We start from the raw sequence: 19,225 nt of genomic DNA, 5'->3' as shown, positions 1-19,225 counted from the left end.
TGTTCATATCCTGTGCCCATTTTTCAATTGGATTATTCACCTTTATCTTGTTGTGGTGCTCAAGTATTTTATAAATTCTAGATATAAGTCCCGTATCTGACATGTCATTACCAAACACTTTTCCCCAGTCTGTGGCTTCCCTTTTTACCCAAACAAAGGAATTCTATGGGAAGAAATCAGATATACGCTATCACATTTAATATCTAGTGTGAACTTGTGTGTGTCAATACAAATCCTCTGCTTCTCTTTTTCTTCTCTAGGTCTCTGTTTACCTATTATTCAAAAGGGCAACGTTCAGGTCACATATGGAAAAAAGTTAACATTCATTCTTCTTAGTAATTTTATATAAACTGTCAACCAAGCATAGATGTGAAAAATTATACTTAATTATAGAAAAATAGAATGAAAAAACTCACTTATTTTCAGGCCTCTTAGAATCACAAATACAAGAAAAGTGTTCCCCTTTAAATTAAAGCTTTGAAGATTCAATTGAAAAATTAGGGCCACATTTCCTAATTATAAACCACTAAGTTGTGTCTCAAGTCCAATTTCACTCTTCACTAAGTTCCACACAGAGAGTTTCCCGTGTGATACCTCTCCAGAACTCAAATATACATCAAGCCCCCTTCTGCTTTCTCATGGTAGCATAAACATAGCCCTACATCCAAATATTTCCAATCCTGGAACCATTTTAGAGATATTATGCTTTTTTACAGATAGTTCAGTTCCATTCATTTTTATAAATAAGTACTAAACCATACTAGGGGGCTCTGGTGATCTAGTGGCAAGAAGCTGCACGGCAATCTCAAAGGCAAGAGGTTCGAGGCCACCAGCTGCTTCACCAGAGAAGGATGGGCAATCTCCTTTCATGTGATTAACTGCTACAGAAAACCCACCAGAGGATCAGCTCTGGGTCAGTCCTAACTCTACGGTATGCAACAACAAAAACAAGATCATAGGCGATAAAGAAAAGAAATTAATGGTCTTTCCTTCCTGAGATTCAGAGTATGGTGGGAAAGAAAGACACATAAGCAAGAGACTCAAGCAAGGGACTATCACACAAGTTAGACCACAGTATGCCTCTGCTGACGTGTACAGAGTGAACTGATGAAGAAGGAGCACTTCAACAGGTAAGCATGTGAGGGAAAGAAATTGAAGCCACTGTGATCACCTGAATACAAGCAAAACTGGAGAGACCAGGAGCATGTTCAAGAAAATAAAAGTGATCAACTGATGGAGCAGATGATGGCATGCAGTGAGAGGTAAGACTGGCAGCTCTGCAAGAGAAACGTGAGTGATCTCCTCCCTTGTAAACCTCAGAAACTCAGTGGAGGATTGGCTATGAGTTAGAAGCATCAACTCAAAAGCATTAAGTTTCTCTTTCTGCCTACTAGAACACAGAGCATCAACCACATTTCTTTTACTTTGCATTCTTTAAACGTATTTCTTTGTATTGGTGCTTCCAGCAAAGACCTTCCAGCCAGTTCACCTCCTCACTGTTGAGCTACATAATTAAATGAGAAATCCTTGGGAACAGTTACCATGCTTTCTATGATTAATTGTGAACTCCAAAGAATAGCTGCATTTTAACAAAGAGAAAGAACCCGTTTTGTGGTGATTCTGTACTGCACTAGGCACATTCCTCCAATACCCATGGTTTTAAATGTTATTTCTTTCACAACATTTTTATGGAATGTCACTAGTTACCAAGGCAGAGGAGAGGGGGAAACCTAGGATTATTAGTAATTAAAGGAAGCCTGCAAAGAGTTATTATTTCCTTATATATTAATATATAACAAAGCCAAGAGGCCTGTCCCCATGGGCCTACCATATTGTTTCACGCTAGAGCCAGCTGTAGCCCTGAACCATTTCCTGGCCTCCTTGTTCATAGGCAGCAGGTACTGAAGTGGGTTGCACAGTGGAAAAGGGAAAATGCAGAGAAAGTCTCATTGCCTATCCCAACAGCCACCTCAAGCCAGAAACAATGACTTGTAAAAGTCCACTTCCAAGATCTTCTAATCTCATCAGTCTGAGCCACTTTATTCTTTCTTTTTATCTCCTCCTACAACATAATTTTGCAGTTCATGTTTTGTCATTACTTGTCCTTTTAACAAGCTTTTTCCACAATGTTAAGAAATCTAACATGCATTCTGCAGAGAAAAAAAGAAAAAAAAAGACCGGATAACACCAGATTTACTCTGACCTTTACAAGGATCCAATTTTAGTTGGTTAGCCATTTCGATACTCATAGCTTTTCAGAAGCTCATGTGTTTGAAAGAACTAAAAATGGCAAACACTTCCAAATTACCAGCATTTAAAAGGTTAAACAGTTTATTTTTATCCAACCAGCAGAGAATGAAAACGCCAATGTGTTCAGGCTTGCTGGGACAAAAAAATCACAGCGAGAATCCAGAAATGATCAGTTCTTAACCCTCTCCATTTACAACTTTATGCTCTTGCTCTGTGATTTTCTTCCCCAATTTGCAAACTGTAAAACTATGGCTTCCAGAATTGGTAAGTCATCTCTGTGTCCATGAGGCAGTATGACTGTTACTTTTCATCCACAAAGCTGGTCTCTCTAACCCCAGGAGCGCAGAGGTCAGACGCTAAGTCTCCCAACGTGGAACTCTCACCTCCAACAAACAGACTCCACTCTGGGAGGCTTCCGAGGCAATCCAATTTTTCTGCAGAGGGCAGTTCCTCTTCACAGGTACATTGTGATTCAGACTAACCAACAGTTTGCTTTCTTTATGGCCAGAAAGAAATATTTCCAGTGGCATTGAGTGAAGCAAGAACAATACACAAATACTTATTTGTCTTTGACAAAGTGTCATAATTAGCAAGAACTTTGGAAGCAAAACCCTTTTCCTTTACAAAATATATGTTGTTTTCTTTGCTCTTCTCTCTCTTAGGAATATCAACTCTTAGCATTTGCTTTTCTAAAGCCACTATTCTGAGGTAAATATGTTAGGTAAGAATTCCAGTAATAGATGGTGGGAGCTTTGCCTTGCCACCTGTGAAACAGACCTATGGGGGACATTGAGTTAAAGAGAAATGTAGTCATCAGCAGAAAGCACAGAAAAAGAAGACAGCATCCGGCTACCTTGCATCTTTGTTTCTCCTCCTCAAGGCTACTCTCAATTTCCTACCAAGAGAGCCAGCACTTGTCTTTCCTAATGGCTTTAAAATCTGCTTGGAGGGAACATAAAAGGGCAGCAAAACCTCCAAACAGGAAAAAAAAAAAAATAATGAAAATGACTACTCACTCTAGAAAAACAAAGAAAGCCTCCGAGGTTTCTTTCTTTCTTTTAAAAGGGGACAAATTGGGATAGTGTTTGATTTTAATTATGAGAATGCATGGTTTGGCCTTTGGAAGCATACTTTAAGCTTTTGCAGTTCTGAGGGACAACGTGGAAAGCTTAGTTCCAACTGATTGAGATCCTACACTGGGTTTCTGAGGCTACAGATCATAACTGGACGAGATTTTCCATGTTTCCCCTAAGGAGCCATCGGTGGATATAAACTGCCAAAAAGGCACAGTCTTTGGGTTAGACTGCAAGACTATGTCAGCAGAGCTTCTCTCTCAGTTAGAAGGTGTGATTAAAACTCAGGTCCAAGATAAAGAAATCCAATATGTACACAAAGCTGATTCTCTCTGTTGTTATGTGCTGTGAAGTCAGCTACAACTCATAGCAACCCTAGGAACAATGACTCTTGCCCTATCCTGAGTCAACTTCACCACCTCTAACACATCTGACCCATTGCCACATTCACTGCGTTAATTCATCTCATTCAGGGTCTCCCTCTCCTGTGCTGTCCCTCTGCCGTTCCAAGTATCATGTCTTTCTCCAGGGACTTTTCCCTCCTGGCAACATGCCCAAGGTATGTGGGATGGAGCTTCAAAATCCTTGCCTCCAAGAAACAAACTGGTTTCACCCTCTCCAGGACAGACCTATTGATCTCTTGGCAGTTCATAGTATGTTCAGTACTCTTCTCCAACACTACAACACAAAGGTGTCAATTCTTCTTCTGACATCCTTGTTCATTGCCCAGCTCTTAGAAGCATAGCAAGGAATTGAGTAGACCGTGGCCTGGATCAGGCATACCTAGTCTAAACTGACATTGTTGATCTTTAGCACTCTCTTTTCTCAAAAAACAAATATGGAAGTGATTATATTTACTCTCTGTAAAGTGAAAATGACACCTTCAAACCTACCTTTGAAGTCTTTCAAATTCTCCCCAAAGAAGAATGTAAATACTTTTTATATACAACATTATATAGTAATTTTTATTCATGATAACTTGTGGGAACTAAACTGAATTAATGGAAGAAAAAAGCAAACTCTATGTAGCTTTGTGGTCATTCAAAATAGTCTATAGAAAGATTTAAAAACCAATAATAACAACAACAACAAAAAATCCCCAAAAACTCACTGTCATTAAGTTGATTGATTCCAAGTCATGGCTTCCAATACTGTAATCTCGGCATGAGAAGACTGTCATATGCTTCCCCTGCAATGAAAAGGAAAAGGTGAAGACTTCTAAAACTTCCTTTTACTCTTTCCCATTTTCTTTAATATTTGTTTTCTGAAACCTCCAACATCTTAGTAGGTTTTCATTAGTCACCTTTCTTTTTTGGGTTTTGTTTTATGGCCTTTAAGCAAAGCTAGTACAGTTAAGCTATCTCCCAAAGCATCAGGTGTACTGATATGATAGTAAGATGAACATGTATATGAAAGTTTGATGTGACTCTGCTGGAAAAATTATTTCACTATCAAAATAATTGAAAATATTCATATCTATTAAGTTATCTGACCCTTGTTAGAAATCAGGGCAGGTAGAAGCATTCTCAATTGTGGATGAGGAAAAGAGGACCTGGAGTTCAAGTCACTTGTTCAACTTCACTCGTTTTATTAGAGATGGAATCACAACTTTAAACCAGATATTTCTCCCAGTCCAGTGCCTTTTCCAAAGACTTACTATTATTTTTTTTAAGGCGTTTGACATTAGAGACTTAAGGCTGGGATGTGCTAACCTCAGGTTAAGAGGATCACAATGAAATATCCACCACTTATAATTAAGCAGAGTGAATGTGACAAAATGAAGAATGTACTATTTTATCAGGTTCTGAAAAGTCTCATGGATAAGAAACTCAGATGATAGAAAATAGAGGAAGGAAGAGAGAAATCAGCAAGAGAAAGTAAGATAGAGGACTGTTTTCCTTTAAAAGGAACGTGGCCAGCTCCACCATTCCACCATTGTGAAATTGGAAATGAATGTTTTGAAAACTGGAATTTCTAATGTTCAATTTAAATTTGTTATTTAAATTTTTGTACTTAATACTTTGGATTGTCTCTCCACAACTTAATAAAATATGTACACATACATACATAGTAAGACTTAAAGTATATTATTTCAGGGGATGTGGTGTAGATAATCATAAGGTCACACACTTTGATGGGTGGAGGGAGGGGTGGGTAAAGGAAATGGGAAAGATCCGGTTTGAAAAATAATGTATACTAACTTCATAAATAAACCAGTATAAATAAATTATTTGTATTTTTAAATGTATTTTATTTCTATTAGTCTTTTGTTTCTTTTTTGTTTTTAAGTTTTGTTTAAAAATCACCAAGAACTATGTTTTTCATCTTGAGTTTTCCAAATATATGATAAAAGAAGCAGGAGTACAAAGACCACAATTAGTGTTCATTTATTTATTTAATCAGGAACCATCAATTGCACATTTTTATGTACCTCTAGATAAAGAAATGGAGAAATGGACAGTAAGACTAATTTTTATGTCCACGGAGCTTAGATTCCAGTGGCAAAAAAAAATTAAAATAAAAATAAATAAAAAAGAATCCCAAGAAACACTAAATGGAAGGAATTCTGTTGGCACAATATTTTAAAAATTCAAGTGCTAAGCAAAAGGTCAGCATTCAAACCCAATAACTAATCTGGATAGTAACAACCAGGCCATCTACTTTCCTAAAGGTTGATAGCGTTGGAGACCTCATGGAGTAGTTCTACACTATCCTACAAAGTCACTACAATTAAGAATTGACTCAGTCATAATAGATTTGGTTTTGAATAATGATAGGCTAAATGGAAAAATTATGTAGAGTAACCAAAGAGACACAACTAGAGATCTATTCGAAGTTGTCAGGGAAAATATCTCTGAATGAGAGTAATTTGTGTAAAGATCTGAGTGAAAGGAAGGAACAAATCAGGAAAGAAACTAAAGAAAGAATAGAGAGCCAGTGATTGAACAAATGTGAACAGAGTCTCAGAAATGTACGGAACGTTCAGAAGGTATATCTCTGAAGGAAAAATAAAAAAGAAGGGGCACATTTAAAAAAAAAATGGTAAAAATTCACCTTAAGTAGAATAATAGCACTGAATTTAATCAGAAGTTCCGCAAATTCCAAATATAAGTACAAAGAGAACTAAACCTTTGCATCCTAATCAAACTGCTGAAAACCAAAGATAAAGAGGATACCTTAAAAGTAGCCAGACAAAAAAATGGCACGTTACATACCAGGGAACAATGATAAGAATTCCTACTGACTTCTCATCTAAAAGAAAGGGAAGTCAGAAGACCATGGAAGCCCATTTTTAAGTGCTGAAAGAAAATAATTGTCATTTCCCATTTTATATAACAAAAAATATTCTTCAAAAATGAAAGTGAAAAAGGAACTTTTTCAGATAAAAGTAAGCTGAGAGAATTCACCACCAGGAGACCTGCACTAAAGAAAGTTCTTCAGGCTAAAGAGAAATGACACCAGAGGTAAAGTCAAATCTATAGAAAGGAATGAAGAGCTCCAAAAATGGTGCTTAATGATGTAAATTAAATGATGTTGCCATTTTATTTCCTTCTTGAAGTTTTCCTAAAAGATAACTGACTTGCTTAACTAAAATTATAGTGACAAAATTCACAATGCAATGATTATGGAAAAATAGAGGGTAATGAAACATATATCTTTTATAACTGCATGAGATTAAGTGTGTGTGTGTGTGTATAAATATATCAAATTTGTGCAAGTTATACTTCATGCTGTACACTAACAAACTATCATTGGAAGGAAAAAAGTCTATAAGAACACAGAAAGGATCACAGTTGAGTGATAGAAAAAGAAATAATAAGAAAATACTAATAAAAAGCAACATAATTGGATCAAGAGTAGTCAAAGTAGTCTTTTAGGAAAATTACTAGTGATAAAAATCCTTTTATATGATAACAAATTATTAAATACATCAAGTAGGTTTAAAAATATAGCTTTAAAATAAAAAGCAAAAATCTAAAGAATTACAAGGAAGGAAAAATAAGCAAATTTCAACATGTTTTTCTCAGTAATTGACAGAGATTGATAAACGCTAAAAGATCTTATTAGATAACATAAAAAATTAAACATTATAATTAGTAACCTTTATCTAGTAGATATATATAGAATATTAAGGCAAATAATTCTAAGCACAAAGAATTTTAAAAATTGTAGTGAAGGCCAAATTTATAGCTAGCCTCAACTAATTTTACTAAGCATAATTCAATTATTTTTTAAGTAAGTAATAAATATTCTGTTTCAATTTTTTAATGTCTAAATAATATAATTGTATAAAAGGAAATTCCCCAAAATAAGGGAGACTCATGGATGTTGCTATAAATCAGAGAAGAGAAATCATGTGGTTATTGGAGAAGAATGTCACTTTCATGAAGGTTTTGTTTTATGTTGGGGAATTTAACAGTGAGCTTGTGAAATGGAGAAAGTGACCACTGAAAATAGGGGGAAATAATGATGCCAATGTAAACAGGGTCAGGGTGAGAGACTAGTATAATTGAAGACACAATTTTCCTTGCAAAGTGAGATGAGATAGAGGCTAGCTTCAGGTGGGAAGTTAACTCTTACTGTAAATTTCCAGATGTCCATCCATTGTAATGGGGAAATGGCAAAGACTTGATCAGGAGAATATAAGAAGACTGTCATGAGGCAATTCTGAAGGTGCCCTTGATTATTATACTCATAAATTTAGAGGGAATCCCGTTAATCAGCTAGTCTATTTCTTTCTTTAGCTATGATGAACTACTTTGCGGCACTGTAAAATATCCAAGACACTAGACAAAGTCAAGAGGTGGGGGTTTTATCAAGAAAGGAAGAAAAGAGCAAAAGGGAGGATGGAAGAATTATGAAAATCAATAAGGGAACTAAACTGGATAGAGGATAACTTAGGAGAAGGTAGGTGAGTAAGAGTGAAACAGTCAACTGGGTCTTCAGGGATCTGAATATGTAAAAGCCCACCCAAAGGGGTCATACTCAACTTGATGGCACCACCACCATCAACAAAGGACAAACCAGTACGTCTTGGAAAAAGTACAACCATGGTGATCCTTGGAGGCAAGAATAGTGAAACTTTGTCTGATATACATTGTGCATGTTTTAGGAGAAACCAGTCCTTGTAAAAGGACATCATGCTTGGAAAGGTCAGGGAAGGAAGGGGAGGCTCTTAACAAGAAGGATCAATACAGTGACCATAACTATGAACTCCAGCGGGTCAGAGTTGGTCAGGATGGCACAGAATAGGGCAGGCTTCGCAAGGTCATTGTGAGCCATAGTCAACTCAAGGTCACTTAAGCAATGACATCAATCATTTTGGAAATCTTGAGGAAGAATTTTCATTTCCAAAAGCTGGATAGTGGCAAGTAAAGAGGTAATATTGACCACAGATGCTCAGAAATCCATTCATTGTAACAGCATATTTTACACCTTTTCCCCCACCTAACCTCAAGAAGCAGAGACACCACACTTGACATCCCTGAGTTCTAGTCAACAAAGGATTTCTTAAATTATTTTATGCATTTTCTCTTATTTGATTCTTGTAATGACTATCACATATTGGACTTAAATTCTCTTGGATGATGGCCCTATTTATCTTGATCAATGCCATGTTCCTGGCTTCTAGCAGAATAAGTATATGTTCAATGAATTAATTAATCTGCACTTCACAGAATAAGAGACAGAAACCAGAAAGACTACAGGACTTTTCTAAGGACCAAGAGGCAATAAGAAGAACCAGTCAGCTAAGTCCTAGGCTAGCTCCCATTCCCCTGACTGATACAAATTCCAGAGTAACATATAACTGGGAAAGAGGCAATGAAATAGTCCAAAGACTCCAGCAAAGCCTGTTGTGCTATAATCTGATGTATTTTTCACACTTCAACTAAAGAAAAAGATGGGGAGTGGCAAAGACTCAGGTAGACTAGCAGGGGAAAGTTGACAGCCTGATATGCCAGTAGCTTAGAGCAATGGCTTTTGAAAAATTTTTTACAGTGTTCCACTGATAAAATATAGATATTAAGTCACAGTTGAGAACAAGGATGCACACACACAGACTCACACATTTAAGCACAATAAAACAATGCTTATTTATGAAAAACTAAATCTGATTGATGTTTACTATTCTATTTATTATTTCTATTGTATTCTTTTTTAAAAAGCTGATAAGAGCGAACTACTTTGATTTCACAATCCTAACAAGTATCAATCAGAACTTTGAAAAATGCTATCACAGAATACATTATTTACATCCCTGCCTTTCTTTTCCCTGATTTCCAAGCTGAAGGCAGTTGTCTCAAGCATTTTGTACAGGCTGTCGGACAGTTTATAATAATCATCACAGTAATTCAGCCACCCTCCATTTATAAAGTGCTTTAGAATCCACTGAATGCTGACTCCTGCTTTCTTTCCTCTGTAACAATCCTGTAAATTAGGCAGGGAAGTGCATTACCCACGTTTTATAGATTAGAAAACTAAGGTCCAAAGACAGTAAGTAACTTGACCAAGGCCACAGAGTCAATTAGCAGGGGACCTAAAGCTGGTAACTGGCTGTTCTGCCTCCAAACTCATACACTTTCACTCCAGCGCCTATTACCAGAAACCAAATTATGAAGTAATGACCCCTAAATTCTACCACATTTCTCGGAGACCCCAGGAAAAAGGAAATTAGTATTAGTAAAGACAAAGGGGGTGAGGGGAGAAGAAAGACCAATCAAAATGAAAAGATTAGAATCACATACATATGAGAATAAAAGTAAATGCTAATATCCTATGGTTAAAGGGATTAATCTATCAACAATCTGCGTTATGCAGATGACACAACCCTGGTTGCTGAAACTGAGGAGGACCTGATGCACTTGCTGCAGAGGGTCAAGGACTGCAGCCTTCAGTATGGACTGAGGCTCAATGTCAAGAAGACAAAGATTCTCAACTCTGGGTCAATTTGCAGCATCAGGATGGATGGTGAAGAGATTGAGATTGTTCACAGCTTCAGTTTGCTTGGCTCCACAATCAACACTCTCGGCACCAGCAGCCAGGAAATTAGAAGACGTATTGCCATGGGAAAGTCTGCTGTTAGGGACCTCTCCAAAGTACTGAAGAGCAATGGTGTCTCTTTGGAGAAGAATGTGCACCTAATACAGGCCATAGTCTTTTCTATCACTTGTTATGCATCAGAGAGTTGGACAATGACTAAGGAGGATAGAAAGAGAATTGATGCCTTTGAGCTGTGGTGCTGGAGAAGAGTATTGAGGGTACCACGGACTGCTAGGAAAACAAACAGATTCATCCTAGAAAGGGTCAAACCGGGCTGCTCTTTGGAGGCAAGAATTCTAAGGCTCCGTCTGACATACTTTGGACATGTTGCAAGGAGGGACAGGTTCTTGGAGAGGGATATCATGCTTGGTAGGGTGGAGGGACAGCGCAGGAGGGGAAGACCCTCTATGAGGTGGATTGATTCAGTGGTTGGGGTAATTGGGATGGGTGTGTTAGAGACAGTGCTATTGGCATAGGACAGAGCAGAGTTTGGGCTGTTGTACACAGAGTCACTATGAGTCGCAAGTGACTCGACAGCACATAACAACAACAACAAAGTATATATTATATAGGCTGTTGTTGTTGTATACTATTGAGTCAGACCAAATCCATTCAGTGGTTTTTCAAGGCAGTGAATTGCATGGAAGGTGATTGCACATCTCATGGCCTTGAACTGTGTATGTTTGTGTTGGTAGAGCAATTCCTTACCTCTAAACTACCAGAGCTCCTTTAATATGTATATTTAAAACTACATATGTATGAGGGAGAAAAGTGCAACAATGAATGAACAGAAATCAGAAATCTCTGTAAATGTTCATTAAAATTAATAAAATAAAAAATTTTTAAAGTATATATGTATGCATAGAATGTTGTTGTTCTTAGATGCCATCAAGTCTAGTTCGACCCATAGTGACTCTATCCTATTTTGCGCCATCCTCACAATCTGTGATATACTTGAGCTCATTGCATCAGGTACTGTGTCATTCCATCTGGTTGAAGGTCTTCCTCTCTTTCACCGACCTTTCACCTTTCCAAGTTTGATGTTCCACTCCACGGAATAGCCTCTCCTACAACCTGTTCAAAATATGTGAGACAAAGCTTTACCATTTTGCCTCCAAGTAGTCTGCCTGCACTTTCTCCAAGACATACTTCTTTGTTCTTTTGGCAGTCTGGGGCATATTCAGCACTGTTCTCCAGCACCACAGCCCAAAGGCTGTAGATTTCCATACTGAGGTAACTCATGGGTTGCTGTGGTGCTGAAAGCTATGCAACTGAGGTGTCAAATGATACAAAGATCATCTATGGTGGAGAGGTTTTAACAGAGCTTCCTAAGTAAGACTAGGAAGCAGGACTGGTCATCCACTACCTAAATAACAGCCTTCTGAAAACCTGATGAATAGCAGAGAAATACAGATATAGTATCAAAGGTAGAACTCTGATTGAAAGTCAGTAAAAATGAGGAGAAACAGCTGTAAAAACTCTTTAATAGTTTAAGAATGATGTTGTACTCATTTATGAAGTATAACGAAGGCAACATTGAGGTGTTAATTCCCAGTCTCCATTTTAGGCTCCGTTTTCTAACATCTCTTTCTCCTCTTCCATTGTTACATGGCCTTAAGTCAACTCTGACTAAAAATGACCCTATTAACAACAGAAATCCTTGACAACAGATTTTTCTCGAAGCAGCATGTGTTCTGATTTTTTGACTGTTGCTGCCATGAGTATTAATTGTGGATCCAGTAAAATGAAATCATTGAAAATCCATTTTCAGTATATTAGCAGTGTTTTTAACTTCTCAATTACTCAAGAGTAATGTAAGATGAAGTCTAAAAAGCAACTTCTTCTCTCCTTTGCTTATTAAGTTGCTTATCAAGGCCTGTCAAGTCAACCAAAATAAGAAACTCAAAACCCCTTATTGCCACCAAGTTGAAATTAACTCACAGCTGACACACCATATAGGGTTTCCAGGGCTGTAGATTGAATGAGAGGAGAGTATCCATCTTTCTCCCAGCCATATGCTGGTGAATTGGAACCACCTGAGAGATACAGCCTTTGAATTATAGCAACTCCCTAGACATTATGCAACCAACTCCCCATAATATCATCTCTAAATATCTCCTTTAATATAGCTAAAATATGATGTCTAACTCAGGACCAGGAAGCAGGCATCAGAATATAGCAAGGAAACACTTCATAGTTCAAAATTAGGAAAGGAGTGTGTCAGGGAAGCATCCTCTCTCCATACTTTTCAATCTGTATGCAGAAAAGATCATTTGGGAGGCTGAACTTTATGAGGAGGAGAGTGGCATCAGGATTAGAGGAAGACTCATCAACAACCTACATTATGCAGATGACACAAGAAACTGAGGATGATCTGAAGAGTTTGCTGCAGAAGGTTAAGGACTGTAGTCCTCAATATGGATTGAAGATCAACATTAAGAAGACAAAGATTCTAACCACTGGGCTAATTGGTAGCACCATGATGGATGGAGAAGAGATTGATGTTATGAACAATTTCAGTTTGCTTGGCTCCACAGTCAACACTCTCAGTATCAGCAGTCATGAAATCAAAAGAAGAATTGCATTGAGGAAGTTTGTTGTCAGAGAGCTCTCCAAAGTGCTAAAGAGGTATGATGTCAGTCTAGAGACAAAGGTGCACCTGATCCAGATTATGGTCTTTATAATTACTAGCTATGCCTCAGAGAGATGGATAATGACTAGGGATGATAGAGAAGAATCAAGCCTTTGAGTTGTGGTGCTGGAGAAAAATCTTGAACATATCGTGGACTGCCAGGAGAACAAATAGGTCCCTCTTGGAGAGAGTGAAATCAAGTTCCTCCTTGGAAGTAAGGAATTTGAAGCTCTGTCTCATATACTTTGGACACATGGCCAGGAGAGAGACCAGTCCTTGGAGAAGGACATCATGCTTGAAAGAGTGGAGGACCAGCTCAGGAGAGGAAGACCCTGAATGAAATGGATTGACACAGTGAATGGGACAATGGGACTGGATGTGTCAGAGCCAGTGAGACTGATTCAGGATAGAGCAGGATAGAGCTAGTGCATATATAGATAGGGTAGCTTTGAGTCTCAGGCAACTTGATGGCACATAACAACAACAAGACTATTTTTGTATAAAGTAAGTAAAATCAGGAGCCTCGATTTCAAAAGTGGTATCCTTTTAACTCTTAATATAAGTCTGGCAGTTTGAGCTTATTCAGCAGCTCCACTGAAGACAGGACCGGTAAAACTGCTCCAATAAAGACTATAGTCCAGAAAATGCTATGCAATGTTCCTGCTCTGTCACACACGCATTCAGTATAAATCATGGGCCAACTCAACAAAAATCAACAACGAGAAAGACAAAAACAAATAAATAATGATGTTCATGTTGAGATCTGACATGAGAGTAAACAAAAATAAAATTTTAATGCAGAAGTATGTTAATAAGTTTAACAACAAAAATTCATCTAACATTTGAGTGAGAAAAAGTCATCTAGGCTCATATTACATTTTGCCCTAAGAAATGTGCACATATTTATTTTCTAATGGTTGGTCGGGGGTTTTTTTAGTTGTCTTTTTATTTAAGCCTCTTGTTTAGAGTCAACAAGACCTCATGGAGGGCCTTTTTATTTAAAAGTTGGTTGTTATTATATTTTAGAGAAACATACTTCTAAATGGTACAGCACTCTTCTGTCAATTTGCTGTACTGAGGTTGCCTGGGGTTGCTGCGATACTGAACCTTTTGCCATTGGGGTGTCAAATGCCATAATGGTTACCCATGGTGGAAAATGTTTGGCAGAGCTCTCAGATTAAGACAGGTTTGGAAGCAAGAGTGGCATCCACTTCTTAAACAACATGCCTCTGGAAACTATGAACTTTGAGAAACAATGTTAGTTATAGGAAGGCTTCAGGTCTTTTGTTCACAGGGTCACTACGAGTCATGCTTGACTTGACAGCAATCAACAACAAAAACAACTAGAAAGTAAAGGAGTTCACAAAAACTATCAGTTACATTGGAACATCTCAGAAGCTACTTTGAACAGATTCCCATGTAACAAAGACTTGGCTTGCAGGTTTTCCTAATTTATTGAGCATATAAAAATTATTCTTTTAATTGGGACCTTAATTAAAGTTCAGGGAGCTCTGGTGGCATAGTGAATAGCAAGTTGCACCATTAACTCAAATAGTACACTCTTGACAGTTTGAATACACAGGAAACACCTTGGGAGAAAAGTGAGCAGTCTCCTCTTTGCACTTTACAGTCTTAGAAACCTACTGGAATTCAGCTATGAATGAGAAAGAAACGAGTGAACCTGTTCTTTATGAACATCTAGCATCAGATCTGCTCTACTCTATAGAGGGAAAATACCAAGGAATTTCTTAAAATGTCAATATTTATTTCATTCTTTTTCACTTTCATGAAGAGAGGGTATTCTGGAAATGCCCTGGAAAACAGTTGGTTGGTTCTGTGGTTTGATATAATAAATATATGAGAGTATGCTCATAGTAACAAATGATTCTTTCTCTTTCCTAATTTTCAGCCAGGCCAGTTCCAGTGTGTCAATCTTATTTACTATAAACTGGGAGTTTTGGCTCTTCTTTTTTCTCTTAAGTGTCAAGGAACTACACTGACAGTGTATTAAGATTGGTTCCAGGTGTACTTGTCAGGACATTAAATTCTGAGTTATGGGAGGGAATTCTCATATTAGGACAATCTCTCTTGTCCTGCCTTAAATGCTATCCTTCTGATAATGCCCCTCCAGCTCTATTCCAGGGCTCTTACTTAGTCTCTGCCACTATATATTAGCCAGGTTCTGTAGGGTTTGGGTAATTAAGTGCTTTTCTGTACTAATTATGACAATATTTTCCCTATTGAGTCATACTAAGAATTAAATTTAGGAGGGTAAATGTCATCTAAAGAGGACTTTGTATGGTGTTCAGACATAGAGAAGCTTTTAACCTTTAGAAATGGGGAGTAGGTCAATTCTTCTGGCTCAGTGGTATGGGAAATTCAATTCAAGATCTTCAAGCACTTTCTTCCAAATATCTCTATTTTACCCCTTAAAGTCTTGACCCTTCCCTATTAGGGTCCTGACTTTAGCTTTGAATTGTTTGTAGCTGTGACTGGAGTCTTCTTTTTAACTCCATAAACTCAATTAGATTGTAAACAGAATTTTCAGCATTGTCTGCCCTCCTCCTTCAGAATATGAAGTTTTCTTTAAATGCCAATAATCTTTTGGGTTTTACACTGTACCCTGATTTTTTAGTTGGTTGACCCAAAGCATTTTCTTCTTTTGACACTTGTTTGCGATTAACGACCACAAACTATATTCACAATTGTATTTATTATGATCCTCCTATCTCACAACCATTATAGATCTTGTGTAAACAACACATTTCTTTCCATACATTAGTCCCAAGATAATTAACCACAGGTAAGAGTCTTGGTAATTGTGATGCTGCAGCACATCAAACATTAGCATTACCCAACTTACTAATGAAAAAAATGTGAACTATTATTGTAACCTAATCAAGCTATGTAATTTTATAATTCTTCTCCTGATACCGACTATCTTTGTGGGTGTTCCCCTTGAAGCAGAGACTAATAGAAAGATCCAAGTGCAATTAGCTTATTTGTAAATCAGTCCTTGGGAATATCAGTAGAGTAATGGAATAAGACACGGAAGAAAAGGAAACCAAGAAAGCTTCCAGTATCAAGAAAATTGTGAACACTGACACTGTAATCAATGTCGCTGAAAAAGTTGTGCAAAAATTTTGGAATGGGAACCTAAACTACTGTGAAAGCCTTCACTGAAAACACACTTTTTTTAAATTGCAGAATGTGGGCAGGTGTTGATCCAACTAGGCATCTTTGAGAAAGTGTAAACTACCAGTGTGTCAAAGATGATGAGGATGGCACAGGACAGGGCAGGGTTCAAATCTGTTGTTCAGCTGTTGATAGGATCACTATGAGTTATACTCAACTCAACAGTACCTAAAAATGGTGACTTGACTAAAAGTATTCTTAGCCGGAGTGGCAAGGGTACTGTAATTATTAACTGGCTGTATAAAATTTCCAGCATTTCTGGTCACATTTTTGGTCACATTAGCTCTTGTGACCAAAGAAAATCCTGAGGCAAGAATATGAAATGAACTACATCTGTAAGAGTGGTAAGAAGATGAGCAAACCACTTGCAAAGTCCTTTTACATCATTTCTGGGCCCATCTTTTACCTTCTTTACCAAGCACATCTGGCTGCACTTTGATCCTTACATATCCTTTATTCTTCTCCATCCCAAAGATTTTACTGGGACTTTCTTTACTGTACATAAGATATACTTCCCCCTTCCTCCTCATACCTAATTGAATCTATTGAAATACTGGCTAAGATTCAAGAGTTAATTAAACCATCAAGTCTCCCCTCATCATATCAGGTAAAATTAACTCACTGGTTGCCTACCTTACTACACTTGTTGCCAGCGCACTTTGTTAATAGTGTCATCCATGCATCTTTCATATTAATGAAGTAATTTGAAAAAATATCTCGCTGGCGAGGTTGTGGAGAAACTGGAACCCTGATTCACTGTTGGTGGGAGTGTAAAATGGTGCAACCCCTGTGGAAAGCAGTATGGCGCTTTCTCAAAAAGTTGCAAATAGAGATACCATTTGACCCAGCAATTCCACTACTGGGAATATACCCTGAAGAGACCATAGCTGACATCCAAGCAGATATATGCACACCCATGTTTATTGCAGCTTTGTTCACAATAGCAAGGAGTTGGAAACAACCTAAGTGCCCATCAACAAACGAATGGCTAGAGAAGCTGTGGTATATTCGCACAATGGAATACTATGCTGCATTAAAAAACAAGGAACTCATGCAATATTATTCAAAATGGTTGACTCTGGAGAACATTATGCTGAGTGAAATATCCCAGTCACAAAAGGACAAATATTACATGATGCCACTGTTGTAGAATGGGACTGTCCTTGGGGTTGGGGAGAGACTGAGTAAGATGGGTCCAATAATGTATACTGCACTGAAACAGAGGAGGGAGAGAACCGTTTAAAAGAGAGATGTAACTGGGTATTTCTGTCATCACAGGAGACTAGAGCGAGGGCTGCATGGTGGAGGGGACCTGGGGGAGGGTTTGTAAAACAATGAAAGAATCTTTTCTTTTACTTTTCCATAATTTTTGGACTCATGTACTTATAACTTGTTAGTCAAATTTGTGTCTTCTAGGTTGCAACACCCCCATGATACATCTTGAAGGATATGTACATGTACAGCCAAGCACAATCAATAAGAGTGCATCTGAATTCCAAAATCAATCTCCATAATAGTCTATGTGTTTCCTACTGCCAAAGGGGCCCTTTAGAGTAGTGAGAGAAGATCTTCACCCTGAAACCCACAGCGTCCCTTTTCAGCAGGAAGTAGCTAAGAGAATACGCCGTCCCCTTTTCCTTATGACTCAGGGTGAAGTCTCTCTCAGGGAGGAGTGATAGGGAATGGCAAAGGATACACTGACAAAGAAGATTAATCAGAACTGGCTTTGACAAGCACTGTGGCATTTGGACAAGAACAAACTGGGAGGAGGGTAGAGAGAATAGTGCAACAATGAATGAGTGGAAGCCCAAAATCTCTGTAAATGTTTATGAAAATTAATAAAATATAATTATAGAAAAAAAAAGAAAAAATATCTCATTCTTTACCTTTAAGCTATATAAAAACAAAGAGGAAGTCATATTTCCATTTTAAAACACCATATGCCTAGGACAATGCTTAAAATACAATTTTATTGAGTAATCTTTAATTCTTTTAAAGCATTCCTTCATTGAGTGATTACTAGACCTAGTTCTAATAACTTTAAACTCAATCTCTCTCCATCAAATCTATTCCAACCCATAGGAACTGTCCATCAAGATTTTGAGGCTGTAAATATATTTATAGGAGATGCTCTCCACTTTTCCCCACAAAGCTGGTAGATTTGATTGGATGGTCATATGGTTAGTAGTCCAACACAAAACACACTCAGCAGGGTTCCTAGAATATAATAAAGCCAGTATGGAATGAAAATAACCCTATAAGAAAATTCACTGTTTTCCCATTATTTAGTCAAACTCAAGGGTTTTTTTGTCTTTTCTTAGATATTATTTCTTATTTGACTCTTCTTCTGCCTCTCTTGTCTCAAATTATAATGGCAATGATATGTATTTTCCTTGCTCTCTGCAACAAGTGTTTCAAGATCTCCTCGCTTTCAGCAAGCAAGGTTGCGTCATATGCATAATGCAGGCTATTGATGAGCATCTCTCCAGTCCTGATGCCACACTCCTCTTCATAGAGTCCAGCATCTCAGATAATTTGCTCAGCATATAGACTGAACAGGTATGGAGAGAGAACACAACCCTGATGCACTCCCTTCTCAATTCCAAAACATGCAGTGTTCCCCTGGTCCATTCAAAAAACCCCCTGATCCAGATATAGGTTCCTCATGAGCACAATCAAGTGCTATGGAATTCCCTTTCGTCTCAATGTTAGCCACAACTTGTCATGAAACACACAGTAAAACACCTTGCTAAAGTCGTTGTTGTTGTTATGTGCTGTCGAGTCGCCTATGACTCATAGCGACCCTATGTACAACAGCCCTAAACTCCACTCTGTCCTGTGCTAATCGCACCATCTCTGACACTCCCATCCCAATTAATCCAAGTCACTGAATCAATCCACCTCATAGAGGGCCTTCCCCTCCTGCGCTGTCCCTCCATCCTACCAAGCATGATGTCCCTCTCCAAGTACCGGTCTCTCCTCACAACATGTCCAAAGTATGTTAGACGGAGCCTCAGAATCCTTGCCTCCAAGG

This window comes from Elephantulus edwardii, unplaced genomic scaffold (genome assembly GCF_000299155.1).
Source record: "Elephantulus edwardii isolate Elephantulus edwardi_28Jun2011 unplaced genomic scaffold, EleEdw1.0 scaffold00206, whole genome shotgun sequence".
In the NCBI taxonomy this organism is placed as follows: Eukaryota; Metazoa; Chordata; class Mammalia; order Macroscelidea; family Macroscelididae; genus Elephantulus; species Elephantulus edwardii.
Note: the sequence above shows the minus strand (reverse complement) of the source record.